Source organism: Piliocolobus tephrosceles, unplaced genomic scaffold (genome assembly GCF_002776525.5).
Source record: "Piliocolobus tephrosceles isolate RC106 unplaced genomic scaffold, ASM277652v3 unscaffolded_29334, whole genome shotgun sequence".
Lineage (NCBI taxonomy): Eukaryota > Metazoa > Chordata > Mammalia > Primates > Cercopithecidae > Piliocolobus > Piliocolobus tephrosceles.
Genome location: NW_022312459.1, coordinates 9,134 through 15,832, shown reverse-complemented (window position 1 = coordinate 15,832; position 6,699 = coordinate 9,134). Strand labels below are relative to the sequence as shown.

The window sequence follows — 6,699 nt, the reverse complement described above, 5'->3', positions numbered from 1 at the left end:
ACATCCAAGCTATCACCAAGGCCCTGGCAATCCTACCTCCTAAATATCTCTCTAATCCACTTCTCTCCCTTCAGTGTCCAGGCCACCAGCATGACTTCTGCATGTGTGTAGCAGCCTCCTCACAGGATCTAAAAATGCAAATCTAGTCATAGGCTCTGTGAAAAGAAAATCTGGGGACCCCAAAATTACTAAGCTAAAGGGAAAAGCCAAGCTGGGAATGGCTCAAGGCAAACCTGCCTCCCATTCTATTCCAAATCACCTATCTCCTCACTAAGATAGGTGCACGACCGATGGCCTCCTTTGGAGAGGCTAACCAGAAACTCAAAACAACGCAACATTTGTCTGTCACCTACCTGTGACCTTGGAAGCCCCCTCCCTGCTTCCAGTTGTCCCCACCTTTCTGGATGGAAGCAAGGTACTTCTGACATGTATTGACTGACATCTCATGTCTCCCTAAAACCAAGCTGTGCCCTGACCACCTTGGGCACTTGTCACCAGGATCTCCTGAGGCTGTCACGGGTGCACGTCCTCAACCTCGGCAAAATGAACTTTCTAAATCACCTGAAACCATCTCAGATAGTCAGGGTCCACAGCTCCCTTTCCCCAACCCTCCCAGGAGGCCCTCGTGGGCGCCCAGGTCCTGCATGCTGTTGTGGCCGAGGCTCACCTGCAGTAACTCGACTCTTCCTTACAGCCTCATGAAACTTCCAGTTCCTAAAGCTGTTTAGCCTGGGAAAGAAAAATGAATCTGAGGGCCCAAAAATCACTAATCTAAAGGGAAAAAAGCTGGGAACTGCTTAGGACAAACCTGCCTCCCCTTCTATTCAAAGTCACCCCTCTGCTCACTGAGATAAGTGCATATCTGATGGCCTCCTTTGGGGAGGCTATTCAGAAACCCAAAAGAATACAACAGTTTGTCTCTCACCTACCTGTGACCTGGAAGCCCCTCCCTGCGTTGAGTTGTCCTGCCTTTCCCGACGGAACCAACGTTCATCTTACATATATTGATGTCTCCTGTCTCCCTAAAATGTATAAAACAAAGCTGTCTCCCGACCCCTTGGGCACGTGTCGTCAAGACCTCCTGAGGCTGTGTCCTGGGCGTGCGTCCTCAACCTTGGCAAAATAAACTTCCTAAATTGACTGAGACCGTCTCAGACATTCGGGGTACATAAGCCCATGCATGGGGACGTCCCCTGGGGTAGCGCCCCTCCTCCGCTGAGCTCACTCACGTCCTCCTTGTGCATTTTCTTCAGAAGAAATTTCACAGCTACTTGGTCCACACCTGTGGGCCCTACAGGAACCGCTGTTCTCCACAGGCACATAGGCGGCGTACCTGCTGGGTTGTATGGAGAGGACCAGGTTCCCCTCCTAATTCCCGCTCAGTTAATAACAAATGTCAACAAGTCGAGAAATTTGCTAACCCTAAACCTAACCCTAACCCTAACCCAACCCACACCCAAAACCCCACCCCAACCCCAACCCTAATCTCAACCACAACTCCAACCCCAACCCCAACCCCAACCCTAAACCCAACCCCAACCCTAACCCTAACCCTTAACCCTTAACCCTAACCCTAACCCTAACCCTCCCTCCTCCTCCAGGAAGCCCTCCTGAGTCCACGCCCAGAGGCCAAGCAGCACCTGTGTCTTGAACATTCTGTCTTTCCTCCATGTGCCAGCCCAGCCTCATCATGGGACCCTGAGTCCCTTCAGGCTACTCACCACTCCACTAGCACAGAGCCTGGTGCCCACAGCAGCCTCAAGCAAGGTACAGATGGTGACATCTTGCCCAGGACAGAGCCAACTCCCAACAGCATGTGCCTCAAGGCCTTTCAGCAGCTACAGAGACCGGGCATTCCCACCACACAAACACACACACACACACACACACACACACACACACGAGTTGCTGTCAGGACTGGTGACTTTCAAAGCACTGGGCTAAGGCTAACAGACCAGGATCCTTCTGTGGGGCCACAGAAGGCCCCCACCTCCAAAAGGAAGCTGTTCCCTTGGTGAGACCAGGAACCTCCATCCCATGCACCACACACACCACACCCTCCATCACTGCACTGCTCCCTGGAGACCAACCTACGGCACCAGATCCCCACCAGAGGGTCTAAATAACCCCTGGCAGGTGCCCTTGTTCTCTAGGGAAGAGCTGGTGCCTGCAACAGGATGACAGTCCAGGACAAGTCACAATCTGTGCCCTGCTCAGCCTTGTTCTCAGCTGCCCAGGCTCTTGATGGTCACACCTACCACCTTGGGGAAAGAGGGGGACTCTGCCAAGAGCCAGGTGCCCGGTTTACGGTTCAAATTAAATGTTTGCACAGAAATCTTGAAAACCAGTCTCGTCATTGAGAGAGAAAAGGATTTTCCTGCATAGTAAGCTGGAGCCGCAGTGTGGAGGGGGCATCCTTGCCGCACAGGGCCCAGGGATACCCTAGGGCACAGGGAGGGAAGATCCTGGAGAAGAGAGGTCAGCTTGGCCCAGAACCCAGGGAGGTGCCCTCACTGCTTCTTGTCCTTTGCCCAAAGTGAGGAGTTTGAGGGGAAAAACCAGAGACACTCACTGGAGTCCTCCCTCTCCTGCTCCTCCCACTCAGGCAGCATGAACCGCCAGCACAGCAGGGAGGGGAGGGCCTGATGCAACCCCCAAGTTGCTCACTGATTCCTGGGCTGTGGGGGCCCAACAGGGCCCACAGAGGCGGAAGTGCAGAGCCCACTCCTCAGCTGTGGTGCCAGCATGCGTTCCAGGGGGACCAGGGGACCAGGCAGAGCAGGAGCCCAGAGGCAGTGAGAGCCCCGAGGGCAGTGCACACACCACAGACCCTTCCCCACGGCCACAGGACAGACACCTTCGCAGGAGGAGGTGAGGCACATGGTGCGTGCAGACAGCGGCAAACCAGAGGGGCAGAGATAAGTCATGAGAAATTTACATTTTTCCATCAACAATGGAACTGGAGACATGAGAACAAAAAGAAATCAGCAATGGAAAATAAAGCTAGTTTTTCCCCATTTGAGACACAGCGTATAAATTGAAATACACTGAATATACAAAAAAGGCTCCAAGCACTGACAAGGCTCCCTTACTGGCCTCCAAACCTTCATGGAAGCCAACATCTCGGGCGGGCCAGAGCTCTGGGCAACACCTGCCCCCGACGCCCTGCCGTGGTCTCTGCACACACCTGGAAGTTCCCATTGTGCACACCGTAGAGGGCTGGAAGAACGCCGCTGGAGAGGATACGTTCTGGTAGAAGGTTCTCTTCACCTGAGGCCAGCAGAGGCCAGTCAGAGACCTGTGGGGACCCAGGCAGCCTGAGGTCACTGCTGAGGCTGAGCTTCCTTCCATCAGCAGGAGGCCCGCCCACCTCATCCCCTGACACGGCCTCTCTCCGATCTCATCACATCCTGCTTGGGGTCAATGGGGGCCAGTGGGGTGCCCACAGGGAGACGATCTGGCATGAGCCAGTGAAAGAAATGGAGATAGAGCAAAGTGGAGGGAATTGCAGGATCTTAGGAGGAGAAATAGAGGGATGTGTGGCTGGATGAGATCTGAGGGGTGACCCCTGAGGTGGGGAAACGGGAGACAGCCTTACGGGGAGGTTAGTGAAGTCTGTTTGGCCTGTGTAACGCTCCTCCTCTGCCACATCATCCTCCAGTGTGGCCATCTGAACACGCAGCCTGGCCTCATGGATAAAGCCAGAGTCCAGCTCAAAGGCTTCAAGTACGAGCCAGGTCACCCTGACAAAGTGATCCCTGTGCTAGGCCCACTGTGGGGGTGAGGACAGTTAGCAGGTGTTGAAGGGGGGCTGCCTGGGAACACACACATGCACACGCTCACATAACACACACAGGAACACTCACCACGTTCACGTGCACACACACACACAGAAACAGCTATGTTTGCCCACACACATATGCACACACAGGTAAACATGTCTATAGGCACACACTCATCGCACTTGCATGCACACTCACATACACAAGGTGTGCTCAGAAGCACACTAACCACACTCACATACACACTCATACACATAGGCAAGCCCATGTGCACGCTCACAGATACAAACACAAGGCACAGACACACTCAGGTTCACTTACACACAAAGGGAGGGCAAGGGGAGGAGGGAGGGAGGGAAAGGGGAGGGAAGGAACGGAAGGGAAGGGAACGGAAGGGAAGGGAATTAGAAAAAAACAACTTGCAGTTTTGTTAATCCTATACTGTTAACTTTTTTATTTCATTAATTTATCTTAACTATTATTTGTCTGTGAAAACCACAAGCTGAACTCCAATGCCTTTTTTTGTTTTTCGGTTTTTTTTTTTTTTTGGAAATAAGGTCTCACTCTGTCACCCAGGCTGGAGTACAGTGGCACGATCAGGGCTCACTGCAGCCTCAACCTCCCAGGTTCAAGCAATCCTCCAGCCTCAGTCTCCCAAATAGCTGGGACCACAGATGTGCACCACAACGCCTAGCTAATGTTTTTTTTTGGTAGAGATAGGGCCTCACCACGTTGCCTAGGCTGGTCTTGAATATCTGGGCTCAAGTGATCCCCCTACCTTTTTCTCCTAAAGTGCTGCAATTACAGGCCAGAGCCACCAAGCCCAAGCTTGCAATGCCTTTCTTCACAAGATTTAATTCTGCTGGCAGGAGTATGTAGCATGACCTTCACATCTGTGCTACCTCTTCAGTTCCTCCAGCATCTTGTGCTTCGCTCCACGTCAGATACTGACATGAGCCTCATGCAGCACATCACATGCGTTCTCATTTTACGCACAGTAGCAAAAGTTGCTGTTGCCTTCTGAGAGGGGATGCTCAGCATTTCCTCACTCCCAATGCAAAGAGCATCCAATTGCTTCAGGTGGCAGAGCAAGAGGGAAGACTTCCTCTTTTCTTTGGCCTTTTTCATTTGTTTGTCTATCTCGCTGTATTTGTCACTTGTCAAGTACGTGGAATTATCTCTCTCTTTGGAGAATGGAATGTGAAAGCAGTGATAAAAACTTCTGCTTGATATCATACCCAAGGTCCACCCCGATGTGGATGGGAGCTGTAACAATGACAGCAGGAAGATGTGCTGGCAGGAAACTGTAACGCAGGCCCAGGAAAGACTTTAGTTTACTGAAAACTGCCCAGTCTCCCTGCCTGGCACACACTAACCAGCGGATGCCAACTGATGTCAGTGTGACTCCCCCCCATCTGACTAATACACCCCAAGATGCTATTTGTTTGCTGTTGTTTGCAACAAGGTCTCACTCTATTACCCAGGCATCAGTGCAGTGCCACAGTCACGGCTCACTGCAGCCTCAACCTCCTGGGCCCAACCTCAACCTTCCTGCCTCAGCCGCCTGAGCAACTGGGTGTAGGGTCCAGCCCTACAGGGCTTAGTGGGTGTTCTTCCCGTGTGTGGAGACAAGAGATTGTAATAAATAAAGACACATGACAAAGAGATAAAGAGAAAACAGCGGCCGGGCGCAGTGGCTCAAGCTTGTAATCACAGCACTTTGGGAGGCTGAGACGGGCGGATCACCAGGTCAGGAGATTGAGACCACCCTGGCTAACACGGTGAAACCCCGTCTCTACAAAAAACATACAAAAAAACTAGCCGGGCGAGGTGGCGGCGCCTGTAGTCCCAGCTACTCGGGAGGCTGAGGCAGGAGAATGGCGGGAACCCGGGAGGCGGAGCTTGCAGTGAGCTGAGATCCGGCCACTGCACTCCAGCCTGGGCCACAGAGCGAGACTCCGTCTCAAAAAAAAAAAAAAAAGACAAAACAGCTGGGCCGGGGGGACCACTACCATCAAGACATGGAGACCGGTAGTGGCCCCAAACGGCTGGGCGCACTGATATTTACTGCACACAAGACAAGGGGGCAGGGTAAGGAGGGTGAAACTTCTAAGTGATTGACAAGGTGAAGCAAGTCATGTGATTACAGGATAGGGGGCCCTTCCCTTTTAGGTAGCCGAAGCAGAGAGAGAAGGCAGCATACGTCAGCATTTTCTTCTATGCACTTATAAGAAAGATCAAAGACCTTAAGACTTTCACTATTTCTTCTACTGCTGTCTACTACAAACTTCAAAGAGGAACCAGGAGTACAGGAGGAGCATGAAAGTGGACAAAGAGTGTGACCAATGAAGCAGAGCACCACAGGGAGGGGGTTAGGCCTCTGGATGACTGCGGGCAGGCCTGGATAATATCCAGCCTTCCACAAGAAGCTGGTGGAGCAGAGTGTTCCCTGACTCCTCTAAGGAAAGGAGACTCCCTTTCACAGTCTACTAACTAATGGATGCCTTCCCAGACACTGGCGTTACCGCTTGACCAAAGAGCCCTCAAGTGGCCCTTATGCGGGTGTGACAGAGGGCTCACCTCTTGCCTTCCAGGTCACTTCTCACAATGTCCCTTCAGCACCTGACCCTATACCCGCCCATTATTCCTAGGTTGTATCAGCAATGCAACAAAGAGCAATATTAAAAGCTCATGATTAATAATGTTTATAATAATGATTGATAATTGTTCATGATCATCTCTATATCTAATTTGTATTATGATTATTCTTATCCTAACTATTTTATTCATTATACTGAAACAGTTTGTGCCTCGGTCTCTTGCCTCAGCACCTAGCTAATCCTCCACGCACAACTGGGACTACAAGTGCATGCCACCACACCTGGCTTTTTTTTTTTTTTTTTTTTTTTTTTTTTTT

The 6,699-nt window shown here is 51.5% G+C and overlaps 1 long non-coding RNA gene across 9 annotated transcripts in view; it reads right to left on the bottom strand.

Moving 5' to 3' along the window:
• Positions 1-8: 8 nt before the first annotated feature.
• Positions 9-6,699, bottom strand: part of LOC116418645 — a 15,427-nt gene continuing 8,736 nt past the window's right edge. The window contains exons 2-5 of one of the 9 annotated variants that reach the window (XR_004228754.1): positions 1,722-3,298; positions 930-1,336; positions 668-729; positions 9-534 (exon numbers count right to left, since the gene is read on the bottom strand). This is a non-coding gene — a long non-coding RNA (uncharacterized LOC116418645). Of the gene's footprint in view, positions 1,369-1,721; positions 3,299-6,699 lie in introns of all 9 variants that reach the window. The other 8 variants (XR_004228755.1, XR_004228753.1, XR_004228750.1 and 5 more) reach the window with 8 other exon arrangements.